The sequence below is a fragment of the Bufo gargarizans genome, chromosome 5 (assembly GCF_014858855.1).
Source record: "Bufo gargarizans isolate SCDJY-AF-19 chromosome 5, ASM1485885v1, whole genome shotgun sequence".
Taxonomy (NCBI): domain Eukaryota; kingdom Metazoa; phylum Chordata; class Amphibia; order Anura; family Bufonidae; genus Bufo; species Bufo gargarizans.
This window is the reverse complement of record NC_058084.1, coordinates 407,350,085-407,367,937: the sequence shown is the minus strand read 5'-3', so window position 1 is coordinate 407,367,937 and position 17,853 is coordinate 407,350,085.

The following is a 17,853-nucleotide window of genomic DNA, read 5'->3' as shown; positions in this document are numbered from 1 at the left end:
AGAACATCGAAAGTTGATAGGGAAGATATCTAATTGGATCGTGGACCTCACGGGGACGTGCAATCAAGCAGAAGTTATCTAGAGTCAACAAAGCGGCAGCAGGGACTCTCCTGTATAACTTTTCCCCATCCAAAATACCGCAGTGACATTCCCTGTAATTTTTTATTACTCATTCCAATAACAGGGCTTCTTAAGAGTCCTGTACTGTTATTTATCCTCACTACCTCCCCGAGTCGGGAGTGGCTAATTGCCGCTCACCCCCTCCTTTCCTTTGATTCTTCCGCTTTAATAACTTTCCCCACATTTCCACCCGATCAGATTTCAGCCATTGACCTCCCTTGGATGTGGTATGCCTTTCTCAGGCTCCGTCTCCGCCATGGAACCCTGATTCCCCGTGATCACCATGGTAGGCGCATAAAAGAACATCGAAAGTTGATATAGAAATATTTAATTGGATCGTGGACGTCACGGGGACGTGCAACATGGTGGAGCAGTATGTGTGCACACGCCTACACGTACTGACTGATGGGTCTGCCGCCTTCAACTTCTGGGTCTCCAAATTGGGCACATGGCCTGAGCTTGTCCTTTACGGCTTGGAGGTGCTGGCCTGCCCTGCAGCCAGTGTATTGTCTGAACGTTTGTTTAGCACGGCAGGAGGGGGTTATCACAGACAAGCGCAGCCGCTTGTCCACAGTCAATGTGGACAAGCTCACGTTCATTAAAATGAACCAGGCATGGATCCCACAGGACTTGTCCATACCTTGTGCAGAATAGACATGTATGTTTTTATATTTCCCAATGTTTTGGGGTCTACCCAAATTTGAACAAAGTTTAAAAATTTAAGAAAATAAAAATAAAAAACAAAAGCCAGTGTTGGCTACCTCCTCCTCCTCCACCGCCGCTTCCACCTACACCGCCACATCCATTGCCTCCTCAACCTTCTACTCCATATGGACCTCCTTCTCCTAGATCAAGATTATTCTTTTTTATTTTTAAGTATTTTATATTATTTTAAGTTATTTCCCTATTCACATTTGTTTGCAGAGCACTTGCCATGCTCTTAATCACATGTTGCTGCATTTTGCAGCCCTCTAGCCCTTTCCATGACTTTAGAGCCATTTTAGTGCTCAAAAGTTCGGGTCCCCATTGACTTTAATAGGGTTCGGGTCAAGTTCGGGTCCCGAACTCGAACTTTTTTGTGAAGTTCGGCCGAACCCAGCGAACCCGAACATCCAGGTGTCCGCTCAACTCTCCTTGCTGCGATAGAATGGTCTGGCATTGCACTGCTTGATGTGTGACATGCTAACTCGCTGGAATTCCGCCTTGCATCAGCTGTACTGTCCAAGCAGCATGAAACAGTAAATGATTACATGATGTACAAGACCACCACAGCAGGGAGTATGTGTCACTGTTGTAGAAGCTCCTCAAGTATGTGTGTCACGTACTCAGGCCCTTCAAAGAGGCCACTAGATTTGTGAGTGGAAAAAAGAGACAACAGCATCAACTATGTCATCCTGATATTTTTATTACAGGAAATGTTCACAATGATGCAACAAAATATGGTGAAAGAAGAATCTTGCTGTCTGGACCCCATGGATTTTTGGGGAGGCAGACTGGAACAGTGGACAGAAATGACCCAATTTGTGATTGTGTACTATCATGGAGGGTATTCAGCATGGCAGATGATGTCATCAGACTAAAGTGGACAAATTGTCCTTGGCAAGAGTACATACCCATACATTTGTGAAAATAATCGTGCAGGTATCCGTGAGTATTTTCACACACCTCCAGCTGATACCAATGAATAGATATGTCATTGCTTACAGTGACTCTTTTTTGCTGTCCCAATGATGTCACTGCCGTTGTCTGCCTATCCATCATGTTCCATACTGTTCCATAACTGCTCCTGCAGTTGATACTCCCCCATCTGCTGCACTCCCTACTGCCACAACTATTATCCCTACACAGTCACACATTTCCTGCCTTGTTCATCAGGGTCCATACTGTACTGCTGCTGCTCCCAGAAAGTGTATCATTTTTTGGACTGCTTGTTCAGAACAAGCCAATGCCTTTTCCAATACTACCGTGTGTATTAACACCATCTGTCATCTGCCCTCAATAAGGGCTCATTTTTAGAAAAAATTTTAGTTAACAATTAACAACAAGGTAAACAGGCTGTTTGTTCACACCATCATCCATGCATTTACCTATAGCCATACACAGTGCTTTTAGAAATCTTCAGACCCTTTCACTTTTTTTCCCTTTTTGTTATGTTGTGCAAAAATAAAATAAATGTTTGCTAATTTATTGAATAGGAAAGCTAAAATATTGCATTTACATAAGTATTCAGAGTCAGACCCTTTACTCTGTATGTAGTTGAAACAGCTTTGGCAGCCATTACAGCCTCCAGTCTACTTGGGTATGATGCCACAAAGTTTGCCACTCTGGATTTGGGGATGTTCTACCATTTTGTTCTGCAGATGTTTTCGGCCACACTAGAAAGGCAACAGGAGATTAGGGAGGTAAACAAGTGGCTCAAGAACTGGTGTAGGAAGGAAGGGTTTGGGTTCTTTGGGAACTTAGCTGACTTTTCTGTCAGTGGACAGACATTTTCAGGTCTCTCTGGAGATGTTCCGTTGGGTTTAAATCAGGGCTCTGGATGGGCCACTCAATGACATTTACAGAGTTGTCCCTAAGCCACCCCTGTGTTATCTTTGCTGTGTAGTTAGGACTTAAGATCAGTGTCTAGTTGGAATGTGAAACTTCAGCCCAGTATGTGGTCTAGAGAACTTTTTATCAGGTTTTTTATTACAAATATCTCTGTACTTTGCTCTTTTAAGCTTTTCCTTAACCATGATCAGTCTCCCTGTCCCAGCCACTGAAAAACACTGCCACAGCTTAATGCTGCCACTGCCACGTGGTATTGGGCAGGTGATGAGCAGTGCCTGGCTTCCTACAGACATAAGAGTAGTAGAGATGAGTGGACCGCTGAATGTCAGGGTTTGAGGAGTTAGGCCAAACTTCATTTCAAAGTTCGATTTGGGTTCCGAATTTGACCCGAACTTGACACTGAACAATAAACCCCATTGAAGTCAATGGGGACCCGAACTTATGGGAACTAAAATGGCTGTAAAAAAGTCATAGAAAGGGCTAGAGGGTGCCAAGATCAGTGTGGGGGGAAACTTCACACTGAACACAGGAAGGAAGAGAAACAGTAACTGGGCCTGGAAACTAGGGAAGAAACAGGTCACCTACTAGACAACCCTAATCCGGGCCCTAACTATCTATCATTATGAATAGACCTTGAAGTTAGGAATATTCATATACCAAGGTTACCTTATTTCAGTGATTTTCTTCAATAATATGGCCAGGGACATCCGCACATTTATATATCATACCGTGTAGGATGTTTTTATCTTATTTTTTTCAGTGTTTTTTTGTTTATGTAGTATATGCGTGAGGAAGTGGCACCTTCAAGTGTGAATGCGCTCCTATTTTATCTTGGGAGTAGGATTCCTTTGCACTTTTGCCCTTCCTATCTCATAGACCGCCTTGATTAGGTGATACATATAGGTGTGCTTGCAGTGGCGTAGCTAGAAATGACTGGGCCCCATAGCAAATATTTGAATGGGGCCCCCCACTCTCAGTAATTTTTTCACAGCCACTTCCTTTCATGCTGCCCCCATTCCTGTGGCTAGTAAAGATCGTTCTCTCAGACCAGGCCCGGCAGCTGTTCCATCCGTTTTATACACTGTCTATACTGTCACTGTATATAATTTCATTGTGTAATACTGTTGAAGGGGCCCAGACTAAATCTTCTAGTCCTCATCCTGGATGGGCCCCTTCTGGGTCAGGCCCCAAAGCAACCGCTTCCCCTGCTTCCCCTATAGCTACGCCCCTGTGTGCTTGCTCCTCCTCCCATTAGTTGCTTGATGTACACGGAGGTGACTAGGAGCATACACCATATGTGCGGGGTCTGCGCTCCTGAACATAGAAGCCCAATGGCTTAGGTAGATTTAGCGTAGGACCTGCCTTACCTGAGACCACCTTGGCGCTTGGTAGGCGGGCACAGATGTGTTTTGATCAAAATATATTGGCTGTGTCTCAGATTTTATCATATCAGAGTGAGGACTTTGTCCATATATAATGCTTGCATCTACTTTATTAAGTACATTATTATTGTATTTCTGTGATTTTCTTCAATAATATGGCCAGGGACATCCACACAATTATATATCATACCATGCAGGATGTTTTTATCTTAGTTTTTTCAGTGATTTTTTTGTTTATCGAATCCATATGCCCCCAAAAAATGGCAACTTATCAGTGGACTCCTGTCTACGGTTATTAATGGCAAACTCAGCTAACGACAAGAATGAAGAACACTCCCCCTGGTTCTCCAAAACAAAACATCTCAAGTAAGTCTCCAGATTCTGATTGGTGCGCTCTGTCTGTCTGTTCGACTGAGGATGAAAAGCTGAAGAAAGGGACAATTGTACCCCCAGTTGAGTACAGAACGCCTTCCAGAATCTGGAAACAAATGGAGTCCACTGATCAGACACCACATCTGAGGGAATGCCATGTAGTTTCACAATGTTATCGACAAACACCTGTGCAAGAGTCTTGGCATTAGGTAGAGCAGGCAATGCTATAAAATGTGCCATTTTGCTAAACCGATCAACTACCACCAGGATCATGTTTTTTACTGAAGAATTCGGTAAATCCGTGATAAAGTCCATGGACAAATGCGTCTAAGGTCTGGACAGGATGGGTAACAGAAGAAGAGATCCAGCAGGCCAAGTATGCGTCACCTTAGCACGAGCACAGGTAAAACAGGCTGACACATAGTCCTCAACACACTTACGCAGCTCCGGCCACCAAAATCTGCGCTAGATGAGATCGACAGTGGATCTACTCTCAGGGTGTCCAGTCAAGACAGTACAGTGATGTTCCTCAAATACCTTATGATGTAAGGAAAGCTGCGTGACAAAGCATCTGCCTTGACGTTCTTAACCACAGGGCAGTAGGTGACAAAGTTAAATCTGGTGAAAAACAGTGACCATCTGGCCTGCCTTGGCTTCAGTCGTTTAGCCGACTCAAGGTAAGCCAGATGTTTGTGATCAATAATGACCATAATAGGATGAATTGCTCCTTCCAACCAATGGTGCCATTCTTCAAAAGCCAACTTAATGGCCAGCAATTCCCTATTACCCACGTCATCATTTCTTTCAGCAGTCGAAAGTTTTTTTAGAGAAAAAAGCACATGGGTGCCATTTACTAGGTGAAGGACCTTGTGACAAATCTGCTCCCACCATGGCTGAGACACATCCGGTTGCACCAGAATAGGGGCTGAAGCAAAACATTCCTTCACAGGCAGAAAAGGCTTGTAATGCCACCTCAGACCAAACAGAGAAATCGACCCCCTTTCTAGTCATGTCTGTTAAAGGTTTAACCACAGTTGAATAGTTCAAGATGAATTTACGGTAGTAGTTGGTGAATCCCAAAAACCGCATCAGCGCTTTCAGATTTTCAGGTCGATCCCAGTCCAACACTGCACGGACTTTCTTGGGATCCATACGAAAACCTGAGAGTGAGAGCAGGTGACCCAGGAATTGCACTTCCTGAACAGCAAAAACACATTTATCTATCTTTGCATACAATTTATTCCCTCTTAGGATCGGTAACACCTGTCTCACATGTCTGAAGAATAAATTAGTATGTCATCCAGATATACAACAACAAATCTCCCCACCAGATAATAAAAGATGTCAATGATAAAGTGTTGAAAAACCGCTGGAGCGTTGTTTAACCCAAAGGGCAAGACCAGGTTTTCAAAATGACCCTGGGGGGGGTATTAAATGCGGTTTTCAACTCATCCCCCTCCCTGATCCTTACCAGAATATATGCTCCCCTCAGATCCAATTTAGAGAACACCTTGGCACCCACAATCTGACTAATTTGACAAATCCAGAATCAAAGGAACGGGGGTAAGGATCACGGATGAAAATACGGTTGCGTGCATGGAAGTCCAGACATGGTCTAAGGGTACCATCTTTTTTTTTTACAAAGAACAACCCAGCAGCAACTGGGGATTAGTGTTGATCACGAATATTCGAATTTCAAATTTTTATTGCGAATATAGGTACTTCGAAAATTCGCAAATATTAGTAGTGTTTGCGAATTTTGCACTATATTCGTTTTTTCGAATATTCGCTGTATTGCTATGTATTCTTGTTTTAGAATATTACGAATATTTGAAAAAACTAAGTTATAGCAATATAGCAAATATTCGGAAAAAAAAACGAATATAGAGCAATTTAGCTAATATAGTGCTATAATCTTCTTTGTCTAATAGTTGTAATTTTTTTCTCATCTGAAGTTTAGATTGGAAAAAAATTACAACTATAAAAAAAAAGATTATAGCACTATATTAGCTAAATTGCTCTATATTAGTTTTTTTCGAATATTCGCTATATTGCTATATATTCTTGTTTTAGAATATTACGAATATTCGAAAAAACTAAGTTATAGCAATATAGCGAATATTCGAAAAAAACGAATATAGAGAAATTTAGCTAATATAGTGCTATAATTTTCTTTGTCTAATAGTTGTAAGTTGAAAAATTCGCAATAAAAAATCGAATACGAAAATTCGAATTATGAAAATTCGCATATTACACCATCATTACCTTGCAGATTTTTCGAGTAAAAAAATCATGAATTTTCGAACTTTTGAATATTCGACGAATATTTTATAAAATATTCGCGAAATATTGCGAATTCGAATATGACCCCTGCCGCTTATCACTACTGGGGATTTGGATGGTCTGATATGACCCTTCGCCAAGCTCTCGTGATAAACTCTCACATAGCCTTTCTTTTGGGCTCCGAAAGATTATGCAACCGAGATTTGAACCGTTTAGCTCCAGGAATAAGATTGACTGGACAATCATACTCCAGATGCAGGGGTAACTCCTGGTTACCACTCTCGGAAAACACATCAGAAAGGGTAGAGATTTAGTGGTGCCCACAGAGAAAGATGCATTAAGACAATTGTCCATGCAAAAATCGCTCCAATCGAGAATTTGTCTCGCTTGCCAGTTAATGGTGAGGTCATGTTTGCTTAACCATGGTAAGCCCAAAATCATTGAAACAGGCAGACTCTCCAACACATAACACGAGACAGATTCCTGATGGAAATCACCCACTCTTAAATGGATGTCATTTACCACCTGCGACAGGTATTTTTGGGTAAGAGGTGCAGAATCAATTACAAAGACAGAAATGCTTCTCTGTAGTGTACTAGTAGTCAACCATGAATAGGAACAAAATTGTCCATCAATCAGGTTAACCCCAGCCCCACTGTTGATAAATACCTCGATTTCCTCAGTTTTGGACTCTAGCGCCACCTTGACAGACAAGGAGAATCAGATACTACCAGTAAATGACAAAAGTACGTTTTCTTGCTTCCCACCCACACCACCAATAGTAATTTGGGGATTAAGCATTTTTTTTTGTTTACACCTTGACACTGAATGTACAGACAAATATTCACGAAATGTCCCTTCTTTCCACAACAAAAACAGACTCCCTTCATATGACCAGAGCTCTTACTAACAGTCCCAGGTGTAGCTTCCCCCAACAGCATAGGCTGCTCACAAGGCATAACTACAGGTGTCTCTTTACCGTAAGTGTCAAAGGAAGCCACCACCTTATTTGACAGTACGTCCTGAGAATGAGGACCCTTAGATCTCCCCCTCAGGCGTCAATTCAGACGTACAGTAAAAGACATGGCTTCTTCCAATGACTCAGGTTTTTCATGAAAGGCCAAAGGGTCCTGCAGCCTCTCAGATAGACCTTGACAGAACTGGCTACGGAAAGCAGGATCATTCCACTCCATATCCGTAGCCCATCTCCTAAATTCAGAGCAATAGATCGATAGATAGCGTTCTCCCTGCCGTAAACCACGTTACTTGGTCTCAGCTTGAGATCCGATCATAAATAAGACCCAAGGCTCTAAAACATTCATCTACCAACTGGAGGGATGGTGATCCGGTCGGCAGAGAAACAGCCCAAGACTGTGCATCATCCTTAAGCAAAGACATGATCATACCCACACGTTGACACTCATCCCCAGAAGAGTATGGACGCAGCTTAAAGTACAATTTACAGGATTCCCTGAACCAAATGAAATTGTCACTACCCCCAGAAAATCTGTCCGGGAGGGCAACCTTAGGTTCAGGGCAGGCCTGGCACCCACCATCAGAACCAGCCGCCTGTAGTCTCTGAATCCCACTGTCGCGTAGAGGTCTGTCTCTGCAGCTGTTCGGCCAGTACAGACATAGGATCCATAGCTGCACTGATCTGAACAAAGTGGCGGTTTTTGTGGCAGTAGATAATGTCACGTTCAGAGTGGGGGGAAACCCCACACTGAGCACAGGAGGGAAGGGGAACAGTAACTCGGCCTGGAAACTAGGAAAGAAACAGGTCACCTCCTAGACAACCCTAATCCGGGCCCTTACTATCTATCTCAATATGAATAAACCTTGAAGGTAGTAATATTCATATGCAGGATACCTAGGCCTTTATATCCCTGGAAAGGTTAGATCCAGAGAAAACCCATTCCTCCCCAGATGGACGAATGGAAGTCTCAGGACCAGATACAAACAACAGGGAATATAACAAACACAAACAAATGCAACACTTAACTTCTGTATAGACGGACCAGCAGGAACACCAGAGACAAACTCACACCAGCTCAGTCAAACCCAAATGAAGCTATCAACCGCATAGTCAGAAGGGTGGGGTGAGACCATAAAGGGTAGAAGTGATGACCACTGAGCAATAGCTGAGAAAAGGGAAGTGGTCATCAGTGATCGCCAGTTCGCCGTGTTCGCCCGCGAACACATGCGAGCTGCCATCTTAACTGACAAGTCCGGCAAGGCACAGGTAAGTCCTTACCTGTGCCTGTGCGCGAGCTGGTCTGAAATTAAATGCGGTCTCCGGGTGCAGGCAGTTCCAAGAACAGCCCGATGAAGGCCCCCGAAGGCTGTTCTTGGAACTGCCTGCTTCCGGTGACCGCATTTCATTTCAGACCGGCTCGCGCACAGGCACAGGTAAGGACTTACCTGTGCCTCGCCGGGCTTGTCAGTTAAGATGGCAGCTCGCATGTGTTCGCGGGTGAACACTGCGAACTGGCCATCACTGGTGGTCATTAACCCTATCAACACTGAATCAAGAGAAATTAAGGAGGCTGTTAGATTCCTCCATGCTCAGCCAATCTCCTTGATTTCCTGACATCAGTCACCTGAGTGACCGTGACAGAGGACTGCAAAAAGCTCCAAAGTAAGCGTAAGAGCAGTACAATTGCCATGCAAACAAATGTGTATAGGGAAACGACTTAAAATAACATAAAATACATAAAAAAATAATAATAACAATCTTGAACAAAAAGGCAGAGTGAAGTAGGAAGTTGAGGAGGCTGTGGACATGGCGGTGTAGGTGGAAGAGGCGGAGGTGGTGAAGGAAGAAGCCAACACTCTTTCAGTTTTTTTGGGGTTTTTGTTTTTAAATGTGTCTGTCAATTCTGTGTGTGACCTTTAGCCATTTTTGGGGGTGTGGTCGGTATATCTCTCTACTCTGCTAATATAAGACATAATAATCTTGAGGTAGAGATCCGAGTGAAGGAGGAGGTGGACGTGGATGCGTAGGTGGTAGAGGCAGAGGATGCTGGCAATGAAGACAAAACTGTTTCTGTTTTTTTTTCTTCCATGTGTCCGTCAATTCTGTCAGGTTGCTATTGGCCACGGCGTGACACTTTGGTGCTTGTATGTCCTGGGTTAAAACTGGGTAAAAAATTTTTCTCCGTTTTAAATCTCATGCGTCCCCTATCTTGGGACTATATATTAAAATAATTTTTCTCCTACCACAGTAAGGCGGATGCCAAAGGGGTGTTCTAAATTTTAAAAAATTGCCAGAGTATAACAAACATACTCCACAGAAGAATTATCTTTCCCACAATAGTTAAAGGGATGAAGGGGGTGTTCCTAATTTTTTTTTTTTTATTCATGACTTTCACAGACACACTCCACAGAAGAATTTCCTCTCCTATAAAAGTTAGATGGGTGTGTTCCTAAGTTTTAAAAAAAAATCATAACTTTCACAGAAACACTCCACAGAAGAATTTCCTCTATCACATTAGTTGGATGGATGCAAAATGGGTCATCTTATGACAATTCTTAATTTTTTTTTGGAGGTGGTTTGGTAACTGTCAACCACCAAAGAGAAGGCACAAAGTGTGCTGCAGTATAACAATGGCTCGGTGCGCCCAGTATACTCCTATACTCTGCCAATATAAGACATAATAATCTTGAGCCTGAAAGCAGAGGTCCCAGTGGAGGAGAAGCCAGACGTGGCGGTGCTGATGGAGGAGGCAGATATAGTGGAGCAGGCAGACATAGAGGTGCAGGTGGAAGAGGAAGAGGAGGTTACCACTTTGTTTTTTGTTTTATGGTTTGTGGAGGCCCCACAACATTGGGAAATAGCAAAGAGAACGTACAAATTGCGCTGGAGTACAACAATGGCTAGGTGCGCCCAGTACACTTCTTTATAAGACATAATAATCTTGAGCCAGGAGGCGGAGGTCCCAGTGGAGGAAAAGGTGGACTTGGCTGTGCAGACGGAGGAGGCGGACGTGGAGGCAGAAGAGGTCACCAAACATTTATTTTAATTTTTTTTGCTTTTATTTATTTTTTATTTTTCATATATTTTTTGGTTTGTTTTTGTTTGTGGAGGCCCCAAAACATTGGGAAATAGCAAAGAGAATGCACAAACTGTGCTGGAGTATAACAAGGGCTGGGTGCAGCTGGCATACCTCTGTACTCTGGCCAAGGTATTGAAAAAAAAAATTGGGATCCATGCCTGATACATTTTTATAAACGTGAGCTTGCCCATGTTGGCTGTGGAGAGGCAGATCAGCCTGTCCATGATCACCCCCCTCCCTCCATGCTAAGCACATGTTTGGACAATGCACTTGTTGCAGGGCAGGCCACCACCTCCAAGGCGGATAGGGCAAGCTCAGACCATGTGCCCAATTTGGAGACCCAGAAGTTAAATGGTGCAGACCCATCAGTCAATATGTGCAGATGTATGGACATATACTGCTCCACTATGTTGCTGAAATGCTGCCTCATACTATGACGGTCCGTATCAGATGGTGGTGCTGTACATTGTGGCATGCAGACAAAACATTTCCACATATCATCCATGCTAACCCTCCTTTCTGTGGTATTGACAGTTCCCCTGCTGCGTTTGCAACTTCTTCCTTCTCCACAATCTCCGCCTTGTGCTTCCACTGAGCTTTCTTTGTCAGGTGGGAACACCATCAGTAGCGCCTCTACCAGCGTTCACTTGTACTTGCGTATCTTCTGATCACGCTCTAGTGACAGAAGTAAGGACAGCACGTTGTCCTTGTAGTGGGAATCCAGCAGGGTGGCCACTCAGTAATCAGCATTAGTTAGAATGTCGGTAACTCGGCGGTTGTTAAGCAGGCACTGCAGTATGTAGTTGCTCATGTGTGCCTGGCTGCCCAGAGGCAAGGACAAGCTGTCCTCGGTGGGAGGTGTATCATCTGTGTCCTCTGTATCCCCCCAGCCACGCTCCAGTAATGCCCGTGAGCTGATTTGGGTGCCACCACGCTGTGAACACGGATCCTCCTCATCATCATCCTCCAAAACTGTGCCCTGGCTGGACAGTTTGGTACCTGGCGGCTGTTGGTGCAGGAACCCACCCTCTGAGCCACGTGTGGACAACTGGCCTGGTTATATTTTATAGAGCAGGTCATTCTGGGCGTGGCAATACCTAATATGTATACTTTCTTTAATTATTTAAGTTTTACACAATGATTTTATTTTTTAAACCAAAAAAAACATATTTTTTATGTTTTGGGCAATTGTCTCAGGTAGGGTATCATTTTTGCGGGATAAGATGACAGTCTGATTGGCACTATTTTGGGGTGCATAGGACTTTTTAATCGCTTGCTATTATACTTTTTGTGATGTAAGGTGACAAAAAATTGCTTTTTTGACACAGTTTTATTTTTTTCACAGTGTGTACACCTGAGGGGTTAGGTCATGTGGCAATTTTATAACGCAGGTTGTTACGGATGCAGAGATACCTAATATGCCGACTTTTTTTTTTTTTTCTTTACATTTAACACAATAATAGCATTTTTGAAACCCAAAAAATCATGTTTTAGTGTCTCCATAGTCTAAGAGCCATAGTTTTTTTATTTTATGGATGATTGTCTTAGGTAGGGTCTCATTTTTTGCAGGATGAGGTGACGTTTAGATTGGTATGATTGATCTTGCACTTTTAGTAATGTAAGGTGACAAAAAAAAATTTTTTTTAGTACAGATTTGATTTGATTTTTTTGAAGATGTTTACCTGAGTGGTTAAGTCATGTTATATTTTTATAGAGCCGGTAGATACGGACACCAAATATGTCTAATTTTCTTTTTTTTTTCCCTATTTTAAGAAAAAAAATGTACTTGAAACTTTACATTTTTTGTAAAACTTTTTTTTTAAAACTTTTTTTTACACTTTATTTTCTTTTCCACTCTGGGTGCCTGATCCCCTTTACAATGCATCACAATACTTCTGTATTGTGATGCATTGGCTGTAAGTGTATTACAGACTGTAATACGCTTACAGCCTGCTTGACTGTGAGATCCAAGGGGCTGGATCTCACAGGCTCTCCTGGAAGGCAGTCACGATGCCTAAGGAAGGCAGCAATGATGCCGGCGCATGCAGCAGGGGTCCAGCTATCATTGACTGCCAGACCCCTGGCGCGGATCAAACTGGCGCGTCTCCTGCACCCGCCCAATCACACCGCTGTACATGTACAACGCTGGTCCTTAAGTCACGGACATCTGCGGCGTACATGTATGGCGCGGGTCCTCTATGGGTTAAACGAAATGTGTAAAAAATATATAATTCTGCCACCTATAGCAACACATCCTTTTTTTTTCTAATCTGTTATTATTTTCTGATTGCAGATTTATTTATTCTATTTCCTCAATATGATTAAGGGGAGGCCATCTGCCCTGAGCTGTTTTTAGCAGCAATTAGAAAGCATTAAAGGGGTTATCCAATATCAATAATTGACCCCTCCCCATGTGCCGGGCCCCTCACAGGGAATATACTTACCTGGGTCCCTGCTCCCTGCGCCACTCCTGGTCCCCGCACCTTTGCTTCTGTTGCTCCCCGCGCACGGATGAAAACATTCAGTGTTGGGGGGAGCAGCCAATGGCAGGCAGGGACGAGCCTCCCTAGTGTCACCCGCGATGCTAGGGAGGCTCGTCCCCGTCCCCACCTGCCATTGGCTGCTCCCCCCCGACACCAGATGTTATAATCCATGCACGGGGAGAAACAGCAGCGGCAGTGCGAGGACCAGGAGCAGCACAGGGAGCGGTGACCCAGATAAGTATATTCCCTGTGAAGGGCCCGGCACATGGGGGGTCAGTTATTGATATTGGATAACCCCTTTAAGAAAATTGCTTTATGGCAGCCACATGGGCCGTAGATATGATCTGTATAGAGGGGTCTTTATTTACTTCTATGGGAGAGTTTTCTAGGCATAATGTTAACAAACAGCCTGTTAAAAACATTTTTTGTGTCAATTCACTTTTAACAAAATCTTAAAGGGAGTCTGTCACCTACATAGCATGTTTTAAACTAATTATATAGCTCTGTGGGAGGCAGAAATATAACACTGATGGTACCTGAGTTTAGTTTTTCAGAGACTACAAAGTGCCAAAGTCAAAGTTTTAAGGATATGCAAATTGCCTATCTCAAGTGCCCAGTGCTCCCTGCCTTACTTGTGCATGACTCCTCCCATCGGTATTGTGCGGCCAGCCCTGTATCCTGGCACTGTCATTCTCATCTCCATTCATAATCCAGCGCCTGTGCGCTTCACAGCTGGGTTGGGCATGCGCAGTACATTGCCCACTGTGGGCATAGTGATATGCAGCGCGCATGCGCCGGCTACTGGTTACTTAAATTAAAAAATATTATTATTTTTTTTAAGGTTTTTATTTTATCTTTTTCAGTATTAAAACACAAGACAAATTATACATATGTGATATCGGCATAATTGTACTGACCTAGAGAATGAAAGTAACAAAAAACAACAACATATAACTGTTGCAGAATTGAGTTTTGTTTTTTCAAATTTCACCCTATTTGGATATTTTTCCAGCTCCCCACTACATTGCATACAATATTAAATAGTGGCAATTTGTCCCAAAGAAAAAGCTCTGTGAACAGAAAAATTTTAAAGTTATGACCCCGGAAAAGCAGGGGGTGAAAAACAAAAATGCTAAAAACCTGCAGGGGTTAAACATGCTTATGTAGAAAACTAGGGTGATAGCCCTTTATCAGAGCAAAGCAGATGAGAACAACTTTTCTAGTTGCAAGGATTTGAGGGGAACCTCTGGGTGGGTATTATTTCTATTATGGAGACCAGTTAATATATGTGATGACAATTGAAGGCCAGGGTTAGGGGCTTTCCAAATGAGAAAGAGGACCATTTAGACAATACAGATACAGTACAGACCAAAAGTTTGGACACACCTTCTCATTCAAAGAGTTTTCTTTATTTTCATGACTATGAAAATTGTAGATTCACACTGAAGGCATCAAAACTATGAATTAACACATGTGGAATTATATACATAACAAAAAAGGGTGAAACAACTGAAAATATGTCATATTCTAGGTTCTTCAAAGTAGCCACCTTTGCTTTGATTATTGCTTTGCACACTCTTGGCATTCTCTTGTTGAGCTTCAAGAGGTAGTCACCTGAAATGGTTTTCACTTCACAGGTGTGCCCTGTCAGGTTTAATAAGTGGGATGTCTTGCCTTATAAATGGGGTTGGGACCATCAGTTGCCTTGTGGAGAAGTCAGGTGGATACACAGCTGATAGTCCTACTGAATAGACTGTTAGAATTTGTATTATGGCAAGAAAAAAGCAGCTAAGTAAAGAAAAACGAGTGGCCATCATTACTTTAAGAAATGAAGGTCAGTCAGTCCGAATAATTGGGAAAACTTTGAAAGTGTCCCCAAGTGGAGTCACAAAAACCAGCGCTACAAAGAAACTGGCTCACATGCGGACCGCCCCAGTAAAAGGAAGACCAAGAGTCACCTGTGCTGCGGAGGATAAGTTCATCCGAGTCACCAGCCTCAGAAATCGCAGGTTAACAGCAGCTCAGATTAGAGACCAGGTCAATGCCACACAGAGTTCTAGCAGCAGACACATCTCTAGAACAACTGTTAAGAGGAGACTGTGTGAATCAGGCCTTCATGGTAGAATATCTGCTAGGAAACCACTGCTAAGGACAGGCAACAAGCAGAAGAGACTTGTTTGGGCTATAGAACACAAGGAATGGACATTAGACCCGTAGAAATCAGTGCTTTGGTCTGATGAGTCCAAATTTGAGATCTTTGGTTCCAACCACCGTGTCTTTGTGCGACGCAGAAAAGGTGAACGGATGGACTCTACATGCCTGGTTCCCACTGTGAAGTATGGAGGAGGAGGTGTGATGGTATGGGGGTGCTTTGCTGGTGACACTTCAAAATTGAAGGCATACTGAACCAGCATGGCTACCACAGCATCTTGCAGCGGCATGCTATTCCATCCGGTTTGCGTTTAGTTGGACTGTGAGGAATATGGATTAATATTTACTGTCAGCCATGTCCTCACACCCCCATCTGTTGAAAGATAGCAGGGGTAGGGAACTCCACAGGAGGGCCCTGTTTCAAAGCCCACAGGGGGTCCAAGCTTCAAGGAGAAGGTCACACCTTCGTGCACCAGTTTGGAGCCAACTGAATCCTGCAGGAGAACCCTCAGCATGGGGTATCCGCCCTTGCCCAGGATCAATGAGACCTCCCAGGCATGTTGGCACCTACCTTTCATAAGGAATTTTGAATCACCTGGCCATCGCAGGCGCAAACCGGATACATATTTGTGTCCCGGTGGCCACGAGGTACGTTCTCATGGTCTTTCTTTACTGGGACGAGGTCGGGGTAGGGAGATATCCATATCTCCCCATAGAAACCACATAACGGTACCAGGTTTGGGCTCTACTTGTAGCCGGAACCCAGGCAGGTCCATTGGTCCCAGAACCATCTCCCTGTGACCCTCTGGTCTGGAGCTATGAACCCTAAAGCATTTGGTGGGTCATTTACTGCCAGCCCAGAAGAGGGGGGGTGGACCCCTCCCTGAAGCCAGGAGGGGCTGGCTACAGGTTAAAAGTCTGGTGCCAGCAAGTAGGCGTGTCTTTCTCTGAAGAGGGGTGACATCCTACACATGTGTTTAGAGGGACCCAGGAAATAGCTGAGCTCACGGCCCTTCATGTGGACTCCAGCAAAGAACATCTCAAAGGAACTTTCATCATACTCGGTAACTGACTTTTACACTGCTTAACCCCGTTGTAACCATATAACCTGTATCTGTAACCTCAGACCACTGTGTATATTCTCTGTGTATATTGTGTTATATCTAGTGTGCCCATACGGCGATTAAATCTATAATTTAATCTTGTGCTATCTTGTATCTCGATCACGAATCCCCACGTCTGTGTTTTGGCCTAGTTATAAGCAGACCGGGCTTATATCAAACGAGAACTGGTGGCAGTTACCCGGGCTGAGGGCGTGCTGTTTTCACTGTGGCAGTGACCAGGCTCTCTCAGCTTGTTGCCTCTCTGTGCCCGCGTGGACAGGAGGTGTGTGTGTAAACTATACCAGCCTGACCTTACGTGCTCCTCTGGAGGGCCTAACTTCACGTTTTTGGTAAACCCTGTGATCATACCAGGTCTCGTGAGCTCGACGTGATGGACGTCAAGCGGGCACAAGGTGTGGTATTCATCACATGGACCATCATTTATTTTTCAACAGGACAATGACCCCAAACACACCTCCAGGCTGTGTAAGGGCTATTTGACCATGAAGGAGAGTGATGGGGTGCTGCGTCAGATGACCTGGCCTCCACAGTCACCGGACCTGAACCCAATCAAGATGGTTTGGGGTGAGCTGGACCGCAGAGTGAAGGCAAAAGGGCCAACAAGTGCTAAGCATCTCTGGGAACTCCTTCAAGACTGTTGAAAGACCATTTCAGGTGACTACCTCTTGAAGTTCATCAAAAGAATGCCAAGAGTGTGCAAAGCAGTAATCAAAGCAAAAGGTGGCTACTTTGAAGAACCTAGATAATGACATATTTTCAGTTGTTTCACACTTTTTTGTTATGTATATAATTCCACATGTGTTAATTCATAGTTTTGATGCCTTCAGTGTGAATCTACAATTTTCATAGTCATGAAAATAAAGAAAACTCTTTGAATGAGAAGGTGTGTCCAAACTTTTGGTCTGTACTGTATATTGTTGAGAAATACAGATTAGGCTACTTTCACACTCGCGTTTCGGGTGGATCCGTGATGGATCTGCAAAAAACGATTTGTTACAATAATACAAATAATACAACCGCATGCATCCGTCATGTAAAATAGCCAAGACGGAGCCGTCATGAACTCCATTGAAAGTCATTGGGAGACAGATCCATTTTCTATTGTGCCAGATTGTGTCAGAGAAAACATATCCGTACCCCATTGACTTACATTGTGTGCCAGGAGGGATTCGTTTGGCTCGGTTTCGTCAAGCGGACAGCAAAACACTGCAGGCAGTGGTGTCCGCCTCCAGAGCGGAATGGAGACTGATCGGAGGCAAACTGATGCATTCTGAGCAGATCCTTTTCCATTCAGAATGCATTAGGGCAAAACTGATCCGTTTTGGACCGCTTG